Genomic DNA, 27,886 nt, shown 5'->3' with positions numbered 1-27,886 from the left:
GATTTTTCTTTTTTTCTGTACAGTTCTTCAGTAGAAGCCAGAGTCCTGAGTTATACAGTTAGGAACCTCTGACCTACTATTCTGATTTTCTTCTCAATATTCATGGCCAACACCTGGCTTTTAAATGAAAAGCTTTTGGTCTTTTCAATCACTTGCTGAAAGGGTGAGACTGCATTGTTACCCATAAGCACATGACATAATTTAGAATCAATTTTGGCATCCAGTCTTGTATTTCTAATCAAATTTACAACCCACCTTTCAGCTTCTTCTGGAGACATGTTCAGTTTATCTGCCAACATGTTAATGCTGATACACTGATGGATGGACAAAAAGTCTTAAATATGAAGAGACAGACATTTTTAATGAAGTCCTCAAGACAAGCCACCAAGAAAAAATCATTCACTAGCACTGATTCACATTCCCTCAGCTTTTTCTGAGCCCCATCAAAGTGAAAGTTAACATATAAGCATTCAACAAACTCTGTAATTGGATCTTTACATGTGTAAGACTCCTGTTGAATAACTTGGACCAGATATTTTAGCACCTGTGGCGTTTTCAAACATCGTTCTTTGTTATGACTGCTGTGGTCAAACAGTGGAGAATATGTGGACACATCGTCTGAATTGCATTAAGATACTGAGGATGGTAAAGGAAGAGATCGATAACATTATCACGCCCTTGGGGTTATTGAAGAAAACAAACAGAGAATAATGAATGAGCCGTGTTCGCTGCTGAAGAGACTGAAGTGGAGAACTCACAGAATTGTATCTATGGTCTCTTTTAGCCATGTAAGGTCTTCCATGGCTGCATCCCAATTCTGCATTAAGATTTCAGAAACCAGTTTTCCCCAGAATGAACTCAAAGCATTTCTATCCGTTGCTGGAACCAACACTCTAAAGAAGTAAAGATATTCAGCAGCTCAAGAGTAATTTCCACATTTATATAGGAATTTTGCATACCAAGAGTGTCTCTAAACATTCCTGCCTAAAACCATGCTTGTCTGCCAGGTAGTCGAATCGCATCTGACCATCCCTGTTTGACTGCATTTGCTTTGTAGTTTCTGGATCTTCAAACATCTTCACAATTGGTTCTGTTTCTGCCTGAAGCTGTTTCAGTTGTACAGCAACAGTGGTTCTTTTTTCTCTCAAAGCATGAGGAATATCATCAGAACAAAGTTTTTGGTATACATACATAGCAAAGGCTACTGTGTTGTTATCACTAAGAAGATCCAATTTCCCTTGTAATGATTGTTTTTCATTATATATCTCCTTTACAGAGAGAAACTCAAGCAATGAAAAGACTAGATGCCGATCCAAAAAGTGTGCAATGTGAGTAGTCAAGTCCTACTCCACCTTCTTGCCAAGGAAAAGTAAAGTGTAGGAGTCTATGTTTTAAATTTAAACCCAGTAAGCCAAGGAATTTAGGACAATTTGTTAGTTCCTGAAATATGGAAAGAAAGCAACCACAATTAATGCTGGTGCTATAGTATTGGGTTGGCCAAAAAGTTCCTTCAGATTTTAAGTTAAAAATAAGACATATTTTTCATTTTCACCAAGAACTTTATTGAACAACTTATTCACCCTTTTGTTCCACTACCTTCTGCTATTTTCCAGGCAACTTCATAATTCCATCTCCCCAAAACTTTTTATTTTTTTGAGCAAAGAACTGTTCCAGGTGCCTTTTATAGTCATCCAGGGAATTGAATTTTTTTCCATTAAGAGAATTTTGTAAAGACCAAAATCAATGGAAATCTGAAAGTGCAATATCTGGTGAATACAGCAGATGAATCAGAACTTCCCAGCCAAACTGTAACAGTTTTTGCCTGGTCTTCAAAGAAACATGTAGTCCTGTGCTATCCTGATGGAAGATTATGCATTTTCTTTTGACTACTTCCGGACGCGTTTTGTCGAGTGCTGCTTTCAGTCAGTCTAACTGGGAGCAGTACTTGCTGGAATTAATCGTTTGGTTTTCCAGAAGGAGCTCATAATAGAGGACTCCCTTCCAACCCCACCATATACACAACATCACTTTCTTTGGATGAAGACGGCCTTTGGTGTGGTTGGTGGTGGTTCACTTCATTGCCCCACAATCTCTTCCGTTCCACATTATTGTGCACTATCCACTTCTCATCACCCGTCACAATTTGTTTTAAAAACAGAATGTTTTCCTTACATGTAAGTGGAGAATTGTATGCGGAAATATAGTCAAGAGTTTTTTTTGCTTAACTTATGTGGAACCCAAACATCAAAGTGATTAACATAATCAAGCTGGTGCAAATGATTTTCAGCTCTTGATTTGGATATTTTGAGTATGTCGGCTATCTCCCACGTGTATAAGGTTGATTGCTCTCAGTTATTGTCTCGATTTGATCATTATCAAACTTCAACTGGTCTACCCGACCGTGGAGCATCGTCCAGTGAGGTATCTCCGGCACAAAACTTCACAAACCACTTTTGACATGTTCAATCAGTCACAGCACCTTCACCATACACTGCATAAATACTTTTTTTGCGTTTCAGTTGCATTCTTACCTTTCTTGAAATAATAAAGCATAATATGCTGAAAATGTTGCTTTTTTCTTCCATCTTCAATATTAAAATTGCTACACAAAAATTCACCAATTTTGATGTTTTTTTTTTAATGCACGCTGATATGATAGCTGTCACAATACAATCTAACAAAATTACTTCTAATGAAGTTAGACAACTAAGCACTACTAGAGCCCTCTTATGGAAAAAAACAAATGAACTTTATGCCCAACCCAATAACTTTATGGTTACATGACCTTAACTAAGTGGTCTAACTCCTCTAGGCTACAGTTCCCTAAAACATGAATTGAAGTTGTTGGAATGAGTAATCTCAAATGCTCTTTCATCTCTGAAGTCTAATAATCCTATGTTTAAAATAAAGTAAGAGAGCATATGAATAAAAAAGATCATGAGCATTGACACCAGGCAGATCTGGGTTCAAACCCACATTCAGAAAACTTCCTTGCTGAATGGCTTTGGATGCATCATTTAATCTCTCTGAGATTCAGCTGACTTATCTGCAAAATAGAGAAGACAATTCTTGCTTCATAAGAACAAATAAAACTAAAGAATAATGAGTTCCAATATAGATATTCAATATTTTCTTAAAATCATTGAAGAAAAAAATTCTCCCATTATATTTCTGTCCTTGGTAAGATGAAAAATCACATAGAATGAAAAATCACACCTACCCCCATATCAAATCTCCCCTCTCCCAATACTGCAAGGTTTAAATACAATAGTTATTTTTTTTTAAAAAAAAAAAGATTGGAAAGAAGGAAGGAAGAGGTAGAAAGACATGGAGAAAAGAAAAGAGGAAGGGCTGTGGGGAAAAAAAGAAATATATTTTTTAATTCCAGAAGAGAACTCTTTCTCCTTAACCCAAAATGATTAAGTTAAATCATGACAGTACAGAGATATACAGAACATATGGAAAGTTACATACTATAAAAATTAAATTGTCAACAGCTATATATAAAAGGTATGACTACAAAAAGAATAAACATAAGCACTATAAGAAATATTTAACAGGTAAATACTACTTAAAATAGTTTTGGAAGTCCTAGCCAGAGCAAGTAGGCAAGAAAAATAAAGGCATCTAAATTGGAAAGGAAGAAGTAAAACTGTCACTCTTTGCATATGACATAATATTATATGTAGAAAACCCTAAAGTCTCTACAAAAAAACTGTTAAAACTAATATATGAATTCAGTAAAGTTGGAGGATACAAAATCAATATAAAAAATCTACTGTATTTCTATGCACTAAAAACAAACTCTCAGAAAGAGAAATTAAGAAAACCATTCCATTTATAATTGCATCAAAAAGAATAAAATTAAAAAAATATAAGAAAATAAAAAGAATAAAATACTCAGGGATAAATTTAACCAAGGTGAAAAACCTGTATTCTGAAAACTATAAGACACAGATTAAAGAAATTAAAGAAGACACAAATAAATGGAAATATATTCCACGCTCATGTATTGGAAGAATTAATATTGTTAAAATGTGCATACTACACAAAGCAATATACAGACTCAGTGAAATCCCTATCAAAATTCCAATGGCATTTTTTCCACAGAAATAAAAGATCCTAAAACCTGTGTGGAGCCACAAAAGACCCCAAGTAGACAAAGCAATCTTGAGAAAGAATAACAAAGCTGGAGGCATCACACTCCCTGACTTCAAACTATATTGCAAAGCTATAGTCATTGAAACAATATGGAACTGGCCTAAAAAAAGAGACATAGATCAATAGAACAAATAGGTAGTTCCCAAATAAACTCAGTGTATATGGTCAATTAATTTATGACAAAGGAGCCAAGAATATACAATGGGGAAAGGACAGGCTCATCAATAAATTGTGTTGGAAAAACTGGACAGCAACATGCAACAGAATGAAACTGGACCACTATATTACACCATACACAAAAATTAACTCAAATGGATTAAAGACTTGAATATGAGACCTGAAACCAGAAAAGTCCTAGAAGAAAACATAGGAGGTAATTTCCTTGGCATAGATTTTGTGATTTTTTTTTTTTTTTTTGGATTTGAAACCAAAAGCAAGGGCAACAAAAACAATAACAAAAGTGGGACTACATTAAACTAAAAAGCTTCTATACTGCAAAGGAAATCATCAACAAAATGAAAAGACAACCTACTAAATGGGAGAAAATATTTTCAAATCATATATCTAATGAGGGGTTAATATCCAAAATATATAAAGAACTCATACAACTCATTAGCAAAAACAATTCAATTTAAAACTGGGCACAGGGCCTGAATAGACATTTGTCCAAAGAAGACATACAGATGGCCTACATGTACATGAAAATGTGCTCAGTGTCATTAATCATCAGGAAATGCAAATTGAAACCACAATATCACCTCACACCTGTTAGAATAGTATTATAAAAACGACAAAAGGTAAAAAGTGCTAGCGAGGATGTGGAGAAAAAGGAACACTTGTATACTGTTTGTGGGAATGTAAATTGGTGCAGCCACTATAGAGTATGTAAGTCCCTCAAAAAATTAAAAATACAACTACCCTATGATCCAGCAATTCCACTTCTGGGTATTTACCTAAAGAAAGCAGAAACACTAACTCAAAAAGATATATGCACCCTCATGTTCATTGCAGCATTAGGTACAATAACCAAGATACAGAAACAACCTAATTGTCCATCAATGAATGAAAGGATAAAGAAGATGTGGTGCATATTTGTATACACTGGACTATTATTCAGCAAAAAAAAAAAAAAAGAATAAAATCTTTCCATTTGTGACAATATAGGTTCACCCTGAGCATATTATACTAAGTGAAATAAGTCAGACAAAAAATGACAAATACTGTATGGTCTCACTTATATGTGGAATCGAAAATAAAAAATAAAAAGAAGCTCATGGATACAGAGAACAGCAGATTGGTGGTTGCAAATGGATGAAAGGAGTCAAAAGGTACAAACTTCCACTTATGAAATAAATAAGCCATAGGGATGTAATGCACAGCATGGTGACTATAGTTAATAATACTATCTTGCATATTTGAAAGTTAAGAGAGTAGATCTTAAAAGTTCTCATCACAAGAAAAAAAATTATGAAGCTGTGTATGATAACAGATCCTTCCTAGATTTACTGTAGTGATTATTTCTCAATATGTACAAATATCAAATCATTATGCTATGTGCCTGAAACTAATATCATGTTGTATATCAATTATCTCTTTATAAAATAAATTGTCAACAGCTGTATATGAAAAATATGACCACAAAAAATGTATGGAAGCACTATGAGAAATATTTAACAAGTACCTATAAAAGAGAAGATCAGTTATTAAGATGGAAAATTCTCAAGAGTGTTTTTAAAGGATGGTAAGTGGTATACTATTTTCTAGAAATGCTGGAAACATTGTTGCCATAGAGGCTCCAACCAAATTTTGTTTGAATCTTGATTCCAACACTGTGCTCCAGTAATGTGACTTTGGGCCACAGCCTTGATACCAACACCTATCAAATGTAGATTATACTACCTACTTGTCTAATGAATCTGTTGCTTACTAGCCTGGTGGTCACATAACAAAATCAATTTAAATGCTCCCAGTCAGTTTCTGATCTATTTCTAAGTTTTATCTCTTCTGCGAATTAAATGAGATAATGCATTTAAAGTACTTGCACATAGTAGTCATTCAATAAATAATTAATATAAAGATTAGCATAAAAGTTCCAGTAACATGCAGTTAAAGATATATACATGTGGATACCATCGTTTCAATTATTTTAACACCCTAGGATTTTTAGCTCTGTCAAATGAATCTAAAATATTTATGGTTTCTTCAAAAACTGATAAAGGTTAAATGAAGATGAATTAATTTTCTAAAGATTCTATTACTTTTCATGGGACAAAGGAAAAACATGGCTACCGTAAGTTTCACATTTTCCATGGAAGTCAAGTCATAGCACTACCATATCTGAATGTTGGTCAATGTATCCAAATATCTAAACATAATAACACAAGCAGTACTTGCCTAAAACACAAATAAGTCCACTATTTATGTGTAGGCTCTGAACATTGGTTTTTAGAAATCTCAAGAATATGATAATATCTCAAAAAATATCCTTTTATCTTCTTAGTATCTGAAATTCCAAAATTTAGTGCTTCTTTAAGTTTAAAGCTATGATCCCTCTTATATTCAAATACTCCTGAGAAACATCCTTTTTAATGTAATTATTGGTCCTTCATACTTATTCTCATCTATAATCATGATTTTTGACCAATTGCTTCCCCTGACACAGCCAGCCTCATAGTCTAGGTGACTTTTCCACTCCTCTTTGGCTGTGTACTTACAGTCCAACATAAGCCCATTTGAAATGATTAAACAGCAGTGATACTGCTCACACTTCGAACTAAATGTCTTTATTTTTATGTTTTATTATATTTTATAAGTAAATACGTAGGTATATTTTACAGATCTTAAAAAATGCAAGTCAAAGAAAATCAGTATCATATTTCACTCAGAGATATCCTATGCAAATAGCATCAAAGAACTCATACCCTGTTGTTTTCATATATCAGAAGTATTTTCCCTGATGATTAAGTATTTTTATAAGTAACTGTTCTAATGAATGTATAATATGCATTCACACACTTGTGCTATAATTGTTTTCAACAACCCTGATTGCTAATGCTAATTTTTCTGCATGACAATAAATATATTTATAAATAAACACGTGAGAACCTACGTATTACTTTAGCTTCCTAAGAGGGGAATTCCTGATCCAAAGTTAATAAATCATCTACTTTTGCTAAGTACTTTATTTGCTTTCCTGAAAGATCATAGAAGTTAACTTTAAATAAGATCACTGTCTAAATCCTTCCAGTAACACTTAATTTTAGTTTAATGGAAAAATAACAAATTCATGTTCATTGCAGAAAATTTAGAAGATACAGGGAAAAATAAAAAGTTCTGAGAAATTTTACCATTTACAATGAATAGTTGTTCTTGTTTTCACCAGAGCTTTTCCGTGCATATTACACACATATTTTTTAAAGGACAATACAGAATATACAATTCTGAGCTCTACTTTCTTTTTCTCTTTACATGGTATCATAAGCATTTTCTAATGTTCAATTATCTTGTTTTCTTCTTTATCCCAGTAGTCACCACTGTCTACACTGTTACCTTAATCAGAAACTCAGAGCAATCACTCCAGACACAACTTTCTCTCCTTTTCCAACATCAACAGCTTAAGCCCTCACATATCCTCTCCTAGAATAACTCATGTGAGCTTCAACTTCCCTCCAACCATATTTCACTGTTTCTCTCACTTGTGCTATTGCAGGTACCCCTTACCAGGTCTTTCTACCTCCAACCCAGCCATCTTGTATCCCATAATCCATGATGCTAGAGAATCTTCTTTCTAATATTGAGACAAAATCCTGTTATCCCAATGATTACAATGATTCGTTTAAGATAAAACCCTGGTTTTTCAGTGTAACATCGTTCTCATTCACTTCTTTAGCTTCCTTCATCTCTTGACATTGTCCCAGTTATAACTTGCCCTCAGGAAATGCCAACCCACTTGTTCTTCCTTGATTGTGTGTTGCTCTCCATGAGTATGTAAATTCCCTATTAAAAGTCTCCTGTAGAGACTATGGAGGCCCACAATACCTATATTTAAGTCCTGGCTGTGCCTGCTGTTGACCTGCTGTTGACCTTGGGCAATTCACTTAACTTGTAGTTACTTCAGTTTTCTCACTTGTAAAATTAGGTTAGTAACAGTGCTTACCCATGGGATAGTGATGAGGATTGAATGAGTTCATATTTGTAAGGAGCTTGGAACAGTAACCCACACAAGTAAGTGATGTAAATGTCTCTTAAATTGAGGCTTTCACGTTGCCTGTTATAATGCTTAGCTTATACACCCTGCTTAACTTTGAGATCGCTCCAAAAGCATTTTTATGAAACTAGACTGAGATGCCTGCCTCTACTCTTTGACCTTTGTCCTATCACTCTGCACACAGTGTTGAAATCGTGACTCCCAAAATGGTCAGTTGTCTGAGAAAAGAGGTTGTCTTTCCTCTCTTCATTGCCAAAATCTAGCACAAAGCCTAAGAAAGGCCCTGTTGGTTGTGGGCCATCAGTATCTGTTTTGCAAATGAACTGGCAATTTTGATTAAGGTCTTGTTCACTACTTGTTCTTTTCATGTGCACTGTGTTTTCAAGACCCTAGTTTAAATTTAAGAAAATAGTTAAAGGACCAATCCTTACAATAGATTACAAGCATGCAATCTAATTTTAAAAAGAGACCAAGTCAGAATCCACTTTTATCTGGCATTTTACTATATTATTTTCATGCAGAAAGCAAGTAGCACATGCCGCATAATACTTTAAAGATTAGCAACCCACCAGTCATATTTACTAAGATTAAAATTTGTAGCAATCAGAACTAAGCATGATAAGAAGACATGAAATAGACCCTACTTTTAAAGGTGCTTGGGGTGCTCTTGAGTTTCAGAGTATACATCCACAAGATTATTTAAGAATACTTAAAGACCTGTGACAGGCTATAATTCAGAGGATAAGCAAACTAGAACAATGTATTATCCATAAGTATAAAGAATACATAAATGGAACCAGTAGGACAGAATCATTCAGCTCAACAATGAAATGACTTTTAATTCAGATTATAAAGTCAGACAATTGTACAAGGATTTGAAGAGAGGTTAAAAATAGCTATGAGAGATGAATAGCACACTTAGTCACGAAAGTAGAAATAAAACAGATGAACTGAAAATAAGATTTTTGGAGGATGTAAAGCAGTTGGCAAATTCTCTCTGTCTGACATTCTATGAGGAAATGAAATAGGTGAGTATGCTACAAAGCCTGGAATTCTCTTTCCATACAAGTCTTTAAGGAAAGATGAGTAAGATAAAACCACTTTGTAAATGAAGATGTTGCAAATATATAGATATTCTTGTAACACCACTAATGTTATTATGAAGTTTATAACAACAATACTAATAGTAATAATAACATAGTAATAGTATAACAAAGGATATAATGGTGAAAATTACCATTATATTAATAGAATAGGGAAAGCAATATATAAGGACAAATATAAATATTCTAGATTATGTTATTTACATACTTGAAAAACTGAATACCTGAGTATCTAACATGAACTATACCAAAGAACATGCTATTACTTTCCTAATAAAAAGAAAGAGCTTCAAAGGCAAACAAATAATTTTCCAAAGTCTTTTGGTCTCAAGTCACTCTTACACAAGAGGAATTTGATGAGTTAAGTGTAAATGAATAAGAAACATGTGGATTACATTTTCTTTAAAAATACACAAGGGTTTAAAAATAAAGGAGAAAAAGTGTTTGGCACAATGCATTTTCCGTAAAGCCAAACCAAAAACATTTGAGACAATTTTAGATTGTAGTATGACCTTCAACATTGTTGTGTTTGTCTATTAACCTAAAAATAAACACTATTTTTCAGTAGGAGAACTGAAGCCATAAAATATACACCAAGGTATGGATATGAATGAATAACTTCTTAAGGATTTTATTGATTTTTTTTTAATAATCTCCCATCCAGAGATGTTGAAGCAAATGCCCACCACATGTGTCATACTCTGTGTCTATTCCATTATTTCTTCATAATGTTTCTGGTTCATGTATTAGAGGAGACAACATCTGAATATGTGTAAAAAAAAAAATGTCAACCTTCCCCTAGTGGTAAGATTGACTTAACCTCAACTTATACTCTTCAAATAGTTCCTGTGTATTCTCAATTTGCATCATTTTTAATACTTTGGTCCATGCTTTATTCCAATTACTGCCTATGTATTTGTTGGAAACACATTGTCTATGATGACACTCTTTTCCTGTAAATAGGCAAGAATTGTACTGAAACTTGAAGAGCTGGGTTATTTTGAGATTTACTGGTGGGTAAGTTAAGATTGTGGAACACACCATTATGCCAGGCAATGTCCAACTTCACAGCCTGCAACAAATGGAGAGAACAATTAAGCAAGAACACCAAAAAAAGTTGGTGTTTTTATTTTTGTTGTTTGCTGCAGTCTCACCTGGTGTTTCTATTCAAGCATGCATGGCACTTCAGTGATTTGGGATCACTGCTTTGTTCTTCTTGAATTATTGATATGGTAATGATCATTTTGTTATTCCTCAAATTCCCCCAATCATCATGCAATACTTCATCAACTTTATTCCTTTTATGCCAAGCACAAAGTTTTGTCAGTTATTAATTTGTACCTTTCCTCAAAGTCATCCTTCCTTTTTTCTTTCCATGGCCAGCTTCCCAAAGGAGACACTTATCTCTCTACCTCTAACCTGCAGTTACAAAAAAGAAGAAATCATCAGTCTCCCTTCCACTTCAAGTATGAACCCGTAGCCTGATGACAGGAACTTGGGGTTTGGGCACTTATTCTGCATTTCTGGGCTGCTTTGCTGATACTGGTTATTCTATCACTTTTCTACTTAATAATCTTTGAAAACACCCCATTGCTCAAAAGCTCCTAGCCCAGAATACTAGAGAGCAGTATTTACTCAGTAAATATTTGTTGAAAGAATGGAAGTATTCCTCTCATTTATAGCTGTCTAAAATCTATCCCCAAACCACCTCTTACTACATTTTGAAGCACAAAACTCTGTGGTAGGCAGAATGGCTCTCCAAAGATATCCATCCCCTAATCATTGGAACCTATGGATATGTTATGCTACATAGTAAAAGAAGGTTTGTAGATATAAATTAAGGTTACAGACTTTAAAATAGGGAGTATAATATGGATTATCCAGGCATGTTCAATATAATCACATGAGCACTTAAAGGTAGAGAATCTTTTGTGACTGGAGGCAGAAAAAAATGTGGCAGAAGGGAAAGCAAGATATATGTGACAGAAGGGAAAATCAGAGAGATTCCAAGCAGGAGCCCATTTGATGTGCCCTTCCTGACTCTGAGATGCAGGGACCCACAGGGAAGGACCTAAGAGCCACTAGATGCTAATGACAGCCCCCAGCAGACAGCCAGCAAGAAAATGTGGACCTCAGTCCTAGAATCACAAAGAACTGGATTCTTCCAAAAACTTGAATGAGTTTGGAAGAAAATTCTTCCAGGGCCTCTTGATAAAAGCCCAGTTGAACAACATCTTTATTCCAGAGCAGAGAAGAGAAACAGAGCAGAGTAAATAGCCAAGCGAACAGAACTGTAGGATAATAAATTTGTGTTATTTTAGGCTAAGTTTTTGTAATTGGTTACAGAAGCTATAGAAAACTAATATACTCTCAAATAAGTCGTCCTTGAGTTATACCCACGTGTGTCATTGCCTTAACCTCTGATTGGCACACTACTTATGACAGTAACACTCCTTTTATATCAATTCCCAACCCAACTGTAACTCACACAAACTTCTTAAAAAAATTGCACTGGGTCCCTCCCAGCAAAATATTTTAATTAGTTAAAGGTTTATAAAAGAAAATACTTAGGAGAATTTCTTTGGTTTAATTAAAAGAACAGTATACCTTTTGGATTACTTGATACTATATATGACTTTCTCTTTTGATTTATAACTATAGGCATTTAAGAAAAAAAATTTAAGCCAGTGCTTAGCAAACCTAAATATGCATGTATAATATCTAGAGATTCTATTAAAATGCAGATTCAGATTCAGTACGTCTGGGGTAGGACTGGAGATTCTTCATTTCTTGTGAGCTTTAATTATATTCTGTCACTTATTTTTTTGTGTGACCTTGGGTAAATTATTTCAGAATCTGAACCTAAATTTTCTCATCTGTAAAATGGATATAATAAGTAAAAATGTGATCACGAATATAAGGGAAATGCTGCTTCTTGTGCCCTATGACACAACCCCTTAGCCTACTGTAATCTAAGCTGCATTTTTCATAGACAGAGCTCATCACACTTATCACATCCCATATGAAACTATAGCCATATTTTTCTACTTTTCTGTTATAGCAACTCAGGAAGTATCAGCAAAGCAGCCCAGAAATTCAGAGAGTGAATGCCCTTGGATGAATCCATCCATCAGTGGAGCTAGGGATTAGTAATCAAGGTCCCAGGCTTTGCTTCTTCATTCAACAAGTACATTCAACACAGTTCTTTAGAGAGAATGAAGCTCACAGTGGGATTAAGTGCCAGTTGTTAACAGTGAGAACAAATAGCTTCCTTTCCTGTGTCACTTTCCTCATCTCTTCATTTCTGTTTCTGGGTATCACCTTCTAAATAAGCTACATTTTAATAAGTCCTTGTCTTAAGTTCTGCTTTTAGCACGGCGATCACTCATACTTTCACCTGTTTTAGAATGGGATGACCAGCAGCAGAGAGAGAGAAAACATTGGCTTATGGTGTAACTTCAATATTGAACTATGTGGGGACAATGGCAATTTTAAAGACCATGGAATAAGCTGAATTTTTAATTTGTTTGTGTTTGTTTGTTTTTTTGTTTATATTGGAAACCTTGCAGAAAGAGGATGACAGTCTGAAGTTATCCAGCTATGAATTCAGGGAATGCTGGGAAAGCCAAAGGGCCTTCATGGAAATTTTTCAAAACTTTTGTTTCCTACAGCTAGGGGTAACCTTTGCTGAAATTCAAGCACAGGATTTAATAGTAAATGTAGAAAAACTGCAAAGGAGACAAAGTTTGGCCTCAGTGTCTTCTAGGCTAAAGTTATGGTGAAGATACAGAGTAAGCAGGAGCCTGAGGTCTGGGATGGTGATAGCTGTTGTACCCAAGAAGGCATGCATTAGTGAGAAGAACACTAGTATCTTTGAGAAGTTCATTGTGGCTGTCCTCTGTAAGACAGAATTAGCAGGAGGAGATGATGCCATGAGAGATAGGGCCCTCGTGTCAATGAAGATGACACGGTTCCCGAATAGCAAAGACCAGATGGTGGCACATAGCCATCAGGAGCAAAGTCAGTATAATTACTATAAAGCACAGCAATACTAATATGATAAACAAGGGGTCCTTAAATTACGGGGTTCTTTGACAATTATAAGACACTGTGATATGTCTAGGAGTGAAATAAATGAGCAGCCAGCAAGTGTGATGCTGGATATGAATAAAAAACCTCAAGAGAAAATAAACCAAGGCTTCTATTAGCTTCTGCAATGAAAAATCACTATTCCTTGCCCAGTTTCCAGATCTGAGCTAACCTCACACACAGGGCCTGGTGACCCAAAGGGAGATAAATTCTCTTGAGGAAAGACTCTGTCATGCCACCAAAAGCATGTATAATAAATGTTTCGCCAATCTCTCCTTGAAAGAACCTATGGCCTTAAAGTAACTGCATATTGAGGAGGAAGAATACCCAAGATCTATTGTGAGACGTTGAAAACTGAGCCTTACTTGATACTGAAATTAAAGTGACCGTAATCCCTAATATATTATTGCAAGGCGGTAAATGGATTTCTGGCCTAAACCTATCTTGCAATGGATCCAATCATTTCATGGACTTACCCTATGTCATTTTGGTTCTGGTCCTGACTGTGACCAAATTAATGCATTTTTCCATCTCTCAGTTTCTCACCCCTGAAATGGGATGATAATAGGAGTAGCTAATGACAGGGCTATTGGAGAACTGAGTGACTTAATACATAGGAGATCTTAAAACAATTTGTTACATGCTAACAACACAATAAGCTTTATTATTTTTTTGGTTTGTTTTCCTTCATTCAGCAACTGTTTATTGAGCACATGCTATATGCAGTCACTGACCAGGCACTAGAACTATAAAGATGACTGTCATGGTCTCTGCCTTCAAGACGCTGAGAAACTGGGAAGAAATGAATACAAGATGGAAAGGACAGTACAACAGGATAAATGAATATATTTCCCTGGAGCAGTCTTTTCAGATGAGATGATATTTTAACTAGCTCTTGAAGGTTAAGTAAGAGCATTCTGGGAAGTTGTTGCTGCTGCTACTGCTGATAATGATGATAATAAATAGTAATTAATAATACAATCTTTAGTTAGTGGGTAACATTTACTTGCCCCTCAAGATAGGCCAATTTGTAATATCAATATGTATTATTTTGCTTAATCTTTATGAGTTTGGTTTCATTTTTTGTTTGTTTATTGAGGTATAGTTGATTTACAATGTTGTGTTAGTTTCAGGTATACAGCAAAGTGATTCAGTGTACATATATATATATATATATATATATATATATATATATATATTCTTTTTCAGATCTTTTTCCACTATACATTATTACAAGGTATAGAATAGAGTTCCCTGTACTGTAGAGTAAGATCTTGTTGTTTATCTATTTTTTATGTTGTAGTGTGTATCTGTTAGCCCCAAGCTCTTCATTTACCCTCCCCCTTCCCCTTTGATAACCATAAATTTGTTTTCTATGACAGACCTAGAGGTTACCATACTAAGTATAGTAAGTCAGACAGAGAAAGACAAATATCACATGATATCACATGATCACTTATATGTAGAAACTTAAAAAATGAAACAAATGAAATTATATACAAAACAGAAACAGCTTCATTTTTATCTTTAGCCTTGAATTTAGGAATCTGAGGCAGAGAGAGATTCTGACATTTTCCCAAGGTCACTGGGAGAGTTAATGGCAGAGCTGCAGAGCAAGCTGGGGCAGAAAGGCATTTTAAGCAGTGAGATAAACAGTGGAGAGCATGCTTAATTATGAAAAAGCAAGGCTTGATGCTGAAGGAGAAAAAATTCAGAGTGGCTTGAGTACTCAGTGTTCAAGGTGTTAAAAATGGTGGAAAATGGTGAAGAATCCTGAATATTTTGCTAAAAGCTTGAATGTAACACAGAAGGACCCAGTAGGAAAGGAGAAGCTTGTGGAAGTTTATGAGGAGAAAAACAAGAGTAATGCTACCCTTTACAAAGAAATTTACATCCATCATACATCATCTCACTTAATTCTTTCAACAACCTGTGATCTATGTAACAATACTTTTGTTTGGAAAAAAAAAGGAAGCATACATTTAGAGACTTCAGTTATTTTCCTAAGGATTTAAGGATGACAACTCTGGAGGCGGTATACTTGAGTCACATCTTAATTGGAGGGAAGGGTTAGAGGGAGGATATGGTAAAGTCAAATGTGACTGTGGTTTCTGGAGTAGGGCACTGAGTTAGAAATGACACCATTAAATGAGATTTACAAGAGCGTGTGAGGGTTACAGGAGGACATAAGGAATTCAGGTTTTGCAAAAAGACTTCGTACGGATTATCAGACTTCCTGGTAACAGAAGCTTTATATGAGCCGTTGAAATATACATCTAAGTTCTAAAGAGACGATAGATTAAAATGGCAAAAAAGGTAATTATTTGAAAAGTATTAATGAACTTTATGCCTTTACTTTTCTGCATATATAACCATCATGCCTACTGACCTGAGGTCCAGGGCTATAGGCATCAGTCACTGGGGGATGAGAAAATTAAAGTCTGTTTCAGAAGTAATGTAAAGAGAAAAAGAGATGATGACAGAGTACCAATAATATTTTACAATAAGACAGTGACTTTAAATCCCAACACTGTAGAGAAAAATAAAGATTAGCTTGATTTCTTTAGTTTCTATTAATATACGAAGGGCTAAACTAGGTGTTTTCCAGTAGAGAAAGCAGCCACATTCCCCTGAGGTCAAGATGGAAAGAAAGGTGACAATGTGATAAGTGAAATAATACTTCACCCTGACCTTGAAGAAAGGTCAGGAAATGGAGGTGGGGGAGAGAAGGAGATTGCCTTGTGACTCAATATTCCCTCTCTGTGGTAGATCTGGAGGTGAGGAAAGTCTATTAGACAATTTGAGGAGAGTACCAAATTCAGGGACTTGTGACTCACTCCCTCCATTGAGATCATTTGGGTAGACACAGGACACTCTGCAAACTGTGCTAACGTGAGGTACCCCAGTCTGATCAAGAAGGTGGAGCAAGGACTTCCCTGGTGGTGCAGTGGTTAAGAATCCGCCTGCCAATGCAGGGGACACAGTTTCGATCCCTGGTTTGCGAAGATCCCACATGCCACGGAGCAGCTAAGCCCATGCGCCACAACTACTGAGCCTGTGCTCTAGAGCCCACGAGCCACAACTACTGAGCCCACATGCCTAGAGCCCATGTTCCACAACAAGAGAAGCCACTGCAATGAGAAGCACTTGCACCACAACGGAGAGTAGCCCCCACTTGTTGCAACTAGAGAAAGCCAGCACGCAGCAACAAAGACCCAGCACAGCCAAAAATAAATAAATGAAATAAATTAATTAAAAAAAAAAAAAGGAAGGTGGAGCAGCATGGTAAGAGACATGGTTGACACTCTCTTGGTCCTGCCATAGTTCTATAGAAGAGGCACCACGTTGGAAGTCACCAGGTCTGTGAGTAGCCCTACTGTAGTGGGATGAGTTAACTTGGGTCAAGACCAGACAGATGCATGGAGAAGAATTGCATGTCTCTGCCAAATGAAACTGAGGGTCAGCTGAATTAACCAGGAAGGAGAGTCACAACCCTAAGTTCAAAATCGCAAACTTTAGTTTCAGGGGCATGTAGGAGCCCTAACTACAAAGTAGACAAGACTGATGGCAAAGATATCAGTTAGTGCATGTGCAGTAAACAGAGGGAGGCTGAACCAAAATAAGACAAAACTAAGAGCCACCATGAAGATATATGAATGACATACCCCTTCCTCTATCCTGAAAATTCAACTTCTTAGCAAGTGAAGTAAGAGAAGGCGAAAAATAGCTGAACCCAGTTTCTATTTGTTGTCATTGCTCTTTGTGCCTATTTTTATCTTCTACATTTTTGTGTGTGCCTTTTGTGGTTTTAATTGAGATTTTATATAACTCCATTTTGTCTCCTTTCTTTGCATATCAGTGATACTTCCAAGACCACTTTCTTACTTTGTTTTCAATTTTGCATTTTTAAATTGAAATATAGTTGATTTACATTATGAGTTTCTGCTGTACAGCATAGTGATCTCATATTTTTATAGATTATACTCCATTTAAAGTCGTTATAAAATGTTGGGTATATTTCCTGTGTTGTAAACTACATCCAAGTCCACTTTTAATTAATACTTCATGGGTAGTGTGAGTACTTTAAAATAACAAAATAATCCTAATTCCTTCCCCTTATCCTTTGTATTACTATATCGTTCATTTCACTTATATATAAGCATACATAACAAATATACATAAGATACATACATAAGCACAATTAAAACTTTTTTCTATTTTTAATTTGAAAAAAAATTGTTAGAACAATGAAGACTAAGAAAAAAAATTATTTTACCTTCACTTATTCCCCTTCTTTATATAAATCTGAGTATCTACATTATTTTCCTTTTCTTAAAAGAGGTTGTGTTTTTTTAATATTTGTTGTGAAGCAGGTCTAGTGGCAAGAAATTTCCTCAATTATTGCTTGTCTAAGAAAGTTTCTATTTCTCTTTCACTTTTGAAGGATAATTTTACAGCATACAGAATTCTCACATGTTGTTTTTTTTTTCCTCTCAATACTTGAAATATGTTGTTCCACTCTCTTTTTACTTGAATGCTTTCTAAGGAGAAGTTGGATGTAATTTTTATCTTTATTCCTCTGTAGATATGGTGTTTTCCCCCTCTGGCTTCTTCCAGGATTTTTCCTTTATCTTCGATTTTCTGTATTTTAAAAACATTACCCCAAGATGTACTTTGTTTGTTTGTTTTTGCTTTTATCCTGCTTGTTGTTTTCTGAGCTTCTTGGAACTGTGGTTTGGTGTCTGACATTACTCTGGGGAAATTCTCAGTCATTATTGTTTCAGATATTTCTTCTGTTCCTTTCTCTCTTTTCCACCTTCTGGGGTTTACTATATGTGTATGTCACACCCTTTTGTTTTCTTACAGTCCTTGGATATTCTTTTCTGTTTTTCTTGGTCTTTGTTCTCTTTCCTTTTTAGTTTTTGAGGATTCTATTGATGTATCCTTCAGGTTCGTTCATATTACAGCATTTTTTATCTCTAGCATTTCTTTTTTATTCTTTCTTAGGATTTCCATCTCTGCTTACATTGCTTGTCTGTTCTTGCAGGCTGTCTACTTTATCCCTTAGAGCCCTTGGCATATCAACCACAGATTTTTTAATTCCTAGTCTGATAATTCCAACATCCCTGCCATGCCTGGTTCTGATACCTGTTCTGTTGCTTCAAATTGTGTCTTTTCCTTTAGTGTGCCCAGAAATTTTTCTTGAGAGCTGAACAATGGCAATACTGAGTAAAAGGAGCTATTGTAAATAAGCCTTTATTGATGTGGTGGTGAAGTAAAGAGGGAGGGAAACTTTTTATAGTCCTATGATTAGATCTCAGTCTTTCAGTGACCCTATGCCTCTGGACTGTACTTCACAGGTTTTTTCTCCCCACTTAGTTGAGAAAAGATGCTAAAGTGGGCTTGAGTTAACTACAGTCATACCTTGGTATCTGTGGGGATTGGTTCCAGGACCTGCCGCAGATACCAAACTTCCAGGATGCTCAAGTCCAGTAGTCAGCCCTTAGTATCCATGGCTCTTAATCTGAAGATTCAACCAACCAGGGATCATGTAGTATTTATTCAAAACACTTCATCTATAAGTGAACCCAGGCAGTTCAGACCCGTGTTGTTCAAGGGTCAATTGTATTTCCCTTCTGCCACATGGAAGGCTAGAGTAGGCTAGAGTTGGGTATTTCCTTTCCTCATGTCATTTAACCTCTGATAAAACCCCAGAAGTCTAGGGTCTGGTTAACTAGTTTCTCCTGATGACAAGCCTTGTTAAAAGAAACAGAGTAAGTTTGGGATTGACATGTACACACTGATATATTTAAAATAGACAACAAACAGGGACCTACTGTATAGCACAGGGAACGCCGTTCAACATTCTATAATAACTAAATGGGGAAAGAATTTGAAAAAGAATAGATACATGTATATGTATAACAGAATCACTTTGCTGTACACCTGAAACTAACACATTATTAATCCACTATGCTCCAATATAAAATAAAAATTAAAATTAAAAAAAGAGTATAGTTATCCCCTGCTTTTTGGAAGTCTGCTTTACACCACTTCACTTTTATGAAAGACCTACCTTAGTACCTGCTTTCACTAACCAAAAGAAATCTGAAGAGTATCTTGGCATTTATGAAAAAATGTAAAAAACAAAATTAGCATTGCATGTTTGTTCTGCAGCGAGTCATTATAGAGGCAGCGTGCACCCAGAGCAATAAGGGTGGCCCCACCAAGCTCCTTCCCCAGGAATTACACTCAGCATCAAGCCACCAAGGCTTTGAACTGTGCCTGTGAGCATCTGTGCTTTAGCTCGATTTATTTTATGCATCCACTGGCAAAATGTATCCTAAGGTAATTGCTTCTTCGCTTTACACCATTTCAGTTTATGAAAGATTTCATGAACTCCCTTACTTTGAAAAAGTGAGGGAAACCTGTACTCTTGGGTATTTCATAATAGTTCTTTTTCCACCTCCCCCTGTGGGAAGCCTGAGGGGATTTTTCTCACACATTTACTGTGAGAATCTGGTCAAGCTCCTGGAAGTAAATCTCACAATAATGTGGAGGGACCCCTATGACTGAGTCCCTCTAGAATTTTTAACTCTCAGATTTGTCCACGCAAAGCCTCCAGAAATGTATCAAGTACAGTTTAGGTTTCTCTACCCCAGCACTGGTTCCTGCAGCAGTTTCTGCTGGTGAGTCTCTGCTCCTATAAGCCAAGACTCCCTGTATTTTCCTGACTGTCTCTCCAGTCTTGGGGGCAGCAGTTTGCCCTGTGGGCATTCCTCTCTCAGGATGAGTTGTTGAGTTTTTCATCCCGTCCAGCTTTTTACTTGTTGTTAGAACTGAATGGTGACTTCCAATCTTCTTCCACACAGAACTGGAAACTAGAAGTCCACCCATGTTCTTTTGCAGTGTGCTAGCAGGCCTCAGAGAAAGAGGCATCACTGTATTTGTGCATGCATGCTGGTGGATGATAGAACAAAGAACATCAGAACAGCAAAGCATTCTTCAGGCTCTCCAAAATGAGAAGGTAATTTGAATGTATTATAGCAAGAGAGCCTTCTTGCTGGGAATTGGAATCCCTCCCCTTGCTGCAAGAGATCTCTGGCCATCCATGAGCATAAAGAGAAAGAAACCCTGGGGCAGTAGCCCCAGAGACTTGCAGTAGAGTCAGTGCTGTCCTCCTTGGCCATTCATAAGCTTTCACAGACTCAGCACCAAACTGAAGTGCTGAGGGTAGAGAATAAGGGATCTCAGGATTTGTTTGGAGAGAAATGTCTATTTGAAATACATATACTAATAACATCTGATAGAAATGTGATCAAAAAAATCTGATATGGTTATGACTCAAACCACTTTAAATATACCTTCTATGGAAGAAGTATGTTGCAAAAAATCTATATTGGGCCTTTAAGATGGAGGAAATGCCAAAAGAATGTGTATATTTCTTAGGGGGTCAGATAATGGGGGACTACAAACAGCTAAACAAGGTTAGACTGAAGAATTATTGGTTAGTGGTAATTCAGTTTCCTTCATTGTGTTCTTAAAAATATTTCTAGGAATTGCAAATAATGTTGAAACCTTTAAAAGTCTCAACTGAAAGCCGGATGTCTATAAAAATGGTTGGACCATTTCAAATGCTACAGATTTTGCAACTATACTGTCAGGCATCCCAGGATGTTCTTTCAAACTCCCTGGGCAATAAGTAGAGGAAGTAGGTGTAAAAAAGAACAAGTTTGTGAAACAGTTTAAGATTTTCCTCCCTGTTCCCTAAACAAGCATTTATTTAACTACCATAAAGAAAAGAAATACTCTTACTTGAAAATGTGAAAAATCTCATCAGTGCTTGCTTTTGAAATTTAGACTTTGGCTATACGTAGACACCTAGAAAAGGAGCTGCTTCTAAAGAGACTCTAAAGAGAACCTTAACCCTAAATTACAGTGATGACGTCCTTATAAATTGTGAGAATCCAAGATTTTATGGAGGCTGGGAAATAGTAAAAGAGTTCAAATTTACACTTCCAAGGGTAGAATAGGAAGGCAAAAAACATATAATATTGATAAATGCCTATATTATGATAGAGGCTTTTATTTTATTTTATTTTATTTTATTTTTTTTAACATCTTTATTGGGGTATAATTACTTTACAATGGTGTGTTAGTTTCTGCTTTATAACAAAGTGAATCAGTTATACATATACATATGTTCCCATATCTCTTCCCTCTTGCGTCTCCCTCCCTCCCACCCTCCCTATCCCACCCCTCCAGGCTGTCACAGAGCACCAAGCCAATATCCCTGTGCCATGCGGCTGCTTCCCACTAGCTATCTACCTTACTACGTTTGTTAGTGTGTATATGTCCATGACTCTCTCTCGCCCCGTCACAGCTCACCCTTCCCCCTCCCCATAACCTCAAGTCCGTTCTCTAGGAGGTCTGCGTCTTTATTCCTGCCTTACCCCTAGGTTCTTCATGACATTTTTTTTTCTTAAATTCCATATATATGTGTTAGCATACTGTATTTGTCTTTTTCTTTCTGACTTACTTCACTGTGTATGACAGACTCTAGGTCTATCCACCTCATTACAAATAGCTCAATTTCGTTTCTTTTTATGGCTGAGTAGTATTCCATTGTATATATGTGCCACATCTTCTTTATCCATTCATCCGATGATGGGCACTTAGGTTGTTTCCATCTCCGGGCTATTGTAAATAGAGCTGCGATGAACATTTTGGTACATGACTCTTTTTGAATTTCGGTTTTCTCAGGGTATATGCCCAGTAGTGGGATTGCTGGGTCATATGGTAGTTCTATTTGTAGTTTTTTAAGGAACCTCCATACTGTTCTCCATAGTGGCTGAACCAATTCACATTCCCACCAGCAGTGCAAGAGGGTTCCCTTTTCTCCACACCCTCTCCAGCATTTATTGTTTCTAGATTTATTGATGATGGCCATTCTGACTGGTGTGAGATGATATCTCATTGTAGTTTTGATTTGCATTTCTCTAATGATTAATGATGTTGAGCATTCTTTCATGTGTTTGTTGGCAGTCTGTATATCTTCTTTGGAGAAATGTCTATTTAGGTCTTCTGCCCATTTTTGGATTGGGTTGTTTGTTTTTTTGTTGTTGAGCTGCATGAGCTGCTTGTAAATTTTGGAGATTAATCCTTTGTCAGTTGCTTCATTTGCAAATATTTTCTCCCATTCTGAGGGTTGTCTTTTGGTCTTGTTTATGGTTTCCTTTGCTGTGCAAAAGCTTTGAAGTTTCATTAGGTCCCATTTGTTTATTTTTGTTTTTATTTCCATTACTCTAGGGGGTGGGTCAGAAAGAATCTTGCTGTGATTTATGTCATAGAGTGTTCTGCCTATGTTTTCCTCTAATAGTTTGATAGTTTCTGGCCTTATATTTAGGTCTTTAATCCATTTTGAGCTTATTTTTGTGTATGGTGTTAGGGAGTGTTCTAATTTCATTCTTTTACATGTACCTGTCCAGTTTTCCCAGCACCATTTATTGAAGAGGCTGTCCTTTTTCCACTGTACATTCCTGCCACCTTTATCAAAGATAAGGTGTCCATATGTGCATGGGTTTATCTCTGGGCTTTCTATCCTGTTCCATTGATCTATCTTTCTGTTTTTGTGCCAGTACCATACTGTCTTGATAACTGTAGCTTTGTAGTATAGTCTGAAGTCAGGGAGCCTGATTCCTCCAGTTCCTTTTTTTGTTCTCAAGATTGCTTTGGCTATTCGGGGTCTTTTGTGTTTCCATACAAATTGCGAAATTTTTTGTTCTAGTTCTGTGAAAAATGCCAATGGTAGTTTGATAGGGATTGCATTGAATCTATAGATTGCTTTGGGTAGTAGAGTCATTTTCACAATGTTGATTCTTCCAATCCAAGAACATGGTATATGTCTCCATCTATTTGTATCATCTTTAATTTCTTTCATCAGTGTCTTATAGTTTTCTGCATACAGGTCTTTTGTCTCCTTAGGTAGGTTTATTCCTAGATATTTTATTCTTTTTGTTGCAATGGTAAATGGGAGTGTTTTCTTGATTTCACTTTCAGATTTTTCATCATTAGTATATAGGAATGCCAGAGATTTCTGTGCATTAATTTTGTATCCTGCTACTTTACCAAATTCATTGATTAGCTCTAGTAGTTTTCTGGTAGCATCTTTAGGATTCTCTATGTATAGGATCATGTCATCTGCAAACAGTGACAGCTTTACTTCTTCTTTTCCGATTTGGATTCCTTTTATTTCCTTCTCTTCTCTGATTGCTGTGGCTAAAACTTCCAAAACTATGTTGAATAAGAGTGGTGAGAGTGGGCACCCTTGTCTTGTTCCTGATCTTAGTGGAAATGCTTTCAGTTTTTCACCATTGAGGATGATGTTTGCTGTGGGCTTGTCGTATATGGCCTTTATTATGTTGAGGAAAGTTCCCTCTATGCCTACTTTCTGCAGGGTTTTTATCATAAATGGGTGTTGAATTTTGTCAAAAGCTTTCTCTGCATCTATTGAGATGATCATATGGTTTTTCTCCTTCAGTTTGTTAATATGGTGTATCACATTGATAGATTTGCGTATATTGAAGAATCCTTGCATTCCTGGAACAAACCCCACCTGATCATGGTGTATGATCCTTTTAATGTGCTGTTGGATTCTGTTTGCTAGTATTTTGTTGAGGATTTTTGCATCTATGTTCATCAGTGATATTGGTCTGTAGTTTTCTTTCTTTGTGACATCCTTGCCTGGTTTTGGTATCAAGGTGATGGTGGCCTCGTAGAATGAGTTTGGGAGTGTTCCTCCCTCTGCTATATTTTGGAAGAGTTTGAGAAGGATAGGTGTTAGCTCTTCTCTAAATGTTTGATAGAATTCGCCTGTGAAGCCATCTGGTCCTGGGCTTTTCTTTGTTGGAAGATTTTTAATCACAGTTTCAATTTCAGTGCTTGTGATTGGTCTGTTCATATTTTCTATTTCTTCCTGATTCAGTCTTGGCAGGTTGTGCATTTCTAAGAATTTGTCCATTTCTTCCAGATTGTCCATTTTATAGGCATAGAGTTGCTTGTAGTAATCTCTCATGATCTCTTTTATTTCTGCAGTGTCAGTTGTTACCTCTCCTTTTTCATTTCTAATTCTATTGATTTGAGTCTTCTCCCTTTTTTTCTTGATAAGTCTGGCTAGTGGTTTATCTATTTTGTTTATCTTCTCAAAGAACCAGCTTTTAGTTTCATTGATCTTTGCTATTGTTTCCTTCATTTCTTTTTCATTTATTTCTGATCTGATTTTTATGATTTCTTTCCTTCTGCTAGCTTTGGGGTTTTTTTGTTCTTCTTTCTCTAATTGCTTGAGGTGCAAGGTTAGGTTGTTTATTCTAGATGTTTCCTGCTTCTTAAGGTGGGCTTGTATTGCTATAAACTTCCCCCTTAGAACTGCTTTTGCTGCATCCCACAGGTTTTGGGTCGTTGTGTCTCCATTGTCATTTGTTTCTAGGTATTTTTTGATTTCCTCTTTGATTTCTTCAGTGATCACTTCATTATTAAGTAGTGTATTGTTTAGCCTCCATGTGTTTGTATTTTTTACAGATCTTTTCCTGTAATTGATATCTAGTCTCATGGCGTTGTGGTCAGAAAAGATACTTGACACAATTTCAATTTTCTTAAATTTGCCAAGGCTTGATTTGTGACCCAAGATATGATCTATCCTGGAGAATGTTCCGTGAGCACTTGAGAAAAATGTGTATTCTGTTGTTTTTGGATGGAGTGTCCTATAAATATCAATTAAGTCCATCTTGTTTAATGTATCATTTAAAGCTTGTGTTTCCTTATTTATTTTCATTTTGGATGATCTGTCCATGGGTGAAAGTGAGGTGTTTAAGTCCCCTACTATGAATGTGTTACTGTCAATTTCCCCTTTTATGGCTGTTAGTATTTGCCTTATGTATTGAGGTGCTCCTATGTTGGGTGCATAAATATTTACAATTGTTATATCTTCTTCTTGGATCGATCCCTTGATCATTATGTAGTGTCCTTCTTTGTCTCTTTTAATAGTCCTTATTTTAAAGTCTATTTTGTCTGATATGAGAATTGCTACTCCAGCTTTCTTTTGGTTTCCATTTGCATGGAATATCTTTTTCCATCCCCTTACTTTTAGTCTGTATGTGTCTCTAGGTCTGAAGTGGGTCTCTTGTAGACAGCATATGTAAGGGTCTTGTTTTTGTATCCATTCAGCTAGTCTGTGTCTTTTGGTGGGAGCATTTAGTCCATTTACATTTAAGGTAATTATCGATATGTATGTTCCTATTCCCATTTTCTATATTGTTTTGGGTTCGTTATTATAGGTCTTTTCCTTCTCTTGTGTTTCTTGCCTAGAGAAGATCCTTTAGCATTTGTTGTAAAGCTGGTTTGGTGGTGCTGAACTCTCTCAGCTTTTGCTTGTCTGTAAAGGTTTTAATTTCTCCATCAAATCTGAATGAGATCCTTGCTGGGTAGAGTAGTCTTGGTTGCAGGTTTTTCTCCTTCATCACTTTCAGTATGTCCTGCCACTCCCTTCTGGCTTGTAGGGTTTCTGCTGAAAGATCAGCTGTTAACCTTATGGGGATTCCCTTATGTGTTATTTGTTGTTTTTCCCTTGCTGCTTTTAATATGCTTTCTTTGTATTTAATTTTTGACAGTTTGATTAATATGTGTCTTGGCGTATTTCTCCTTGTATTTATCCTGTATGGGACTCTCTGTGCTTCCTGGACTTGATTAACTATTTCCTTTCCCATATTAGGGAAGTTTTCAACTATAATCTCTTCAAATATTTTCTCAGTCCCTTTCTTTTTCTCTTCTTCTTCTGGAACCCCTATAATTCGAATGTTGGTGCGTTTAATGTTGTCCCAGAGGTCTCTGAGACTGTCCTCAGTTCTTTTCATTCTTTTTTCTTTATTCTGCTCTGCAGTAGTTATTTCCACTATTTTATCTTCCAGGTCACTTATCCGTTCTTCTGCCTCAGTTATTCTGCTATTGATCCCATCTAGAGTATTTTTAATTTCATTTATTGTGTTGTTCATCGTTGCTTGTTTCATCTTTAGTTCTTCTAGGTCCTTGTTAACTGATTCTTGCATTTTGTCCATTCTATTGTCCATTCTATCTCCAAGATTTCGGATCAACCTTACTATCATTATTCTGAATTCTTTTTCAGGTAGACTGCCTATTTCCTCTTCATTTGTTAGGTCTGGTGCATTTTTATCTTGCTCCTTTATCTGCTGTGTGTTTTTCTGTTTTCTCATTTTGCTTATCTTACTGTGTTTGGGGTCTCCTTTTTGCAGGCTGCAGGTTCGTAGTTCCTCCTGTTTTTGATGTCTGTCTCCAGTGGCTAAGGTTGGTTCAGTGGGTTGTGTAGGCTTCCTGGTGGAGGGGACTAGTGCCTGTGTTGTGGTGGAAGAGGCTGGATCTTGTCTCTCTAGTGGGCAGGTTCACGTCTGGTGGTGTGTTTTGGGGTGTCTGTGGCCTTATTATGATTTTAGGCAGCCTCTCTGCTAATGGGTGGGGTTGTGTTCCTGTTTTGCTAGTTGTTTGGCACAGGTTGTCCAGCACTGTGGCTTGCTGGTCGTTGAGTGAAGCTGGGTGCTGGTGTTAAGATGGAGGTCTCTGGGAGATTTTCGCCGTTTGATATTATCTGGAGCTGGGAGGTCTCTTGTGAACCAGTGTCTTGAAGTTGGCTCTCCTACCTCAGAGGCAGAGCCCTGCCTCCTGGCTGGAGCACCAAGAGTCTTTCATCCACACGGCTCAGAATAAAAGGGAGAAAAAGTAGAGGGAATTAGTAGACGTATGAGGAAAGAAAGAAGGAAAGGAGGGAAGGAAGGAGGGAAGGAAGGAAGGAAGGAAGGAAGAAAGAAAGAAAGAAGCAAAGAAGGAAAAAAGGCAAGAAGGAACGAAAGGAGGGAGGGAGGGAGGGAGGAAGGAAGGAGGGAAAGAAGGGAAAACAAAAAGAAAAAAGATACAGTAAAAATAAAATAAAGTATAATAAAGTTATTGAATTAAAAAATTCTTAATTAGAAAAAAAAAAAAGGACGGATAGAACCTTAGGACAAATGTTGGAAGCAAAGCTGTACAGACAAAGTCTTACACAGAAGCGTACACATACACCCTCACAAAAAGAGGTAAAGGGGGAAAAATCATAAATCTTGCTGTCAGAGACCACCTCCTCAATTTGGGATGATTCGTTGTCTAAAGGAGGGAAGGAAGGAGGGAAGGAAGGAAGGAAGGAAGGAAGAAAGAAAGAAGCAAGGAAGGAAAGAAGGCAAGAGGGAACGAAAGGAGGGAGGGAGGAAGGAAGGAAGGAGGGAAA

General features: G+C 36.4%; 1 long non-coding RNA gene and 1 pseudogene across 1 annotated transcript in view; both read right to left on the bottom strand.

Moving 5' to 3' along the window:
- The window catches only part of LOC141278491 (uncharacterized), a 102,898-nt gene that overhangs the window by 48,649 nt on the left and 26,363 nt on the right, over positions 1-27,886 (bottom strand). The window lies entirely within an intron of this gene.
- LOC101331618 (eukaryotic translation initiation factor 3 subunit E pseudogene) lies at positions 28-20,457 on the bottom strand (annotated as a pseudogene).

Source organism: Tursiops truncatus, chromosome 4 (genome assembly GCF_011762595.2).
Source record: "Tursiops truncatus isolate mTurTru1 chromosome 4, mTurTru1.mat.Y, whole genome shotgun sequence".
In the NCBI taxonomy this organism is placed as follows: Eukaryota; Metazoa; Chordata; class Mammalia; order Artiodactyla; family Delphinidae; genus Tursiops; species Tursiops truncatus.
This window is presented reverse-complemented; position numbering and strand designations above follow the sequence as displayed.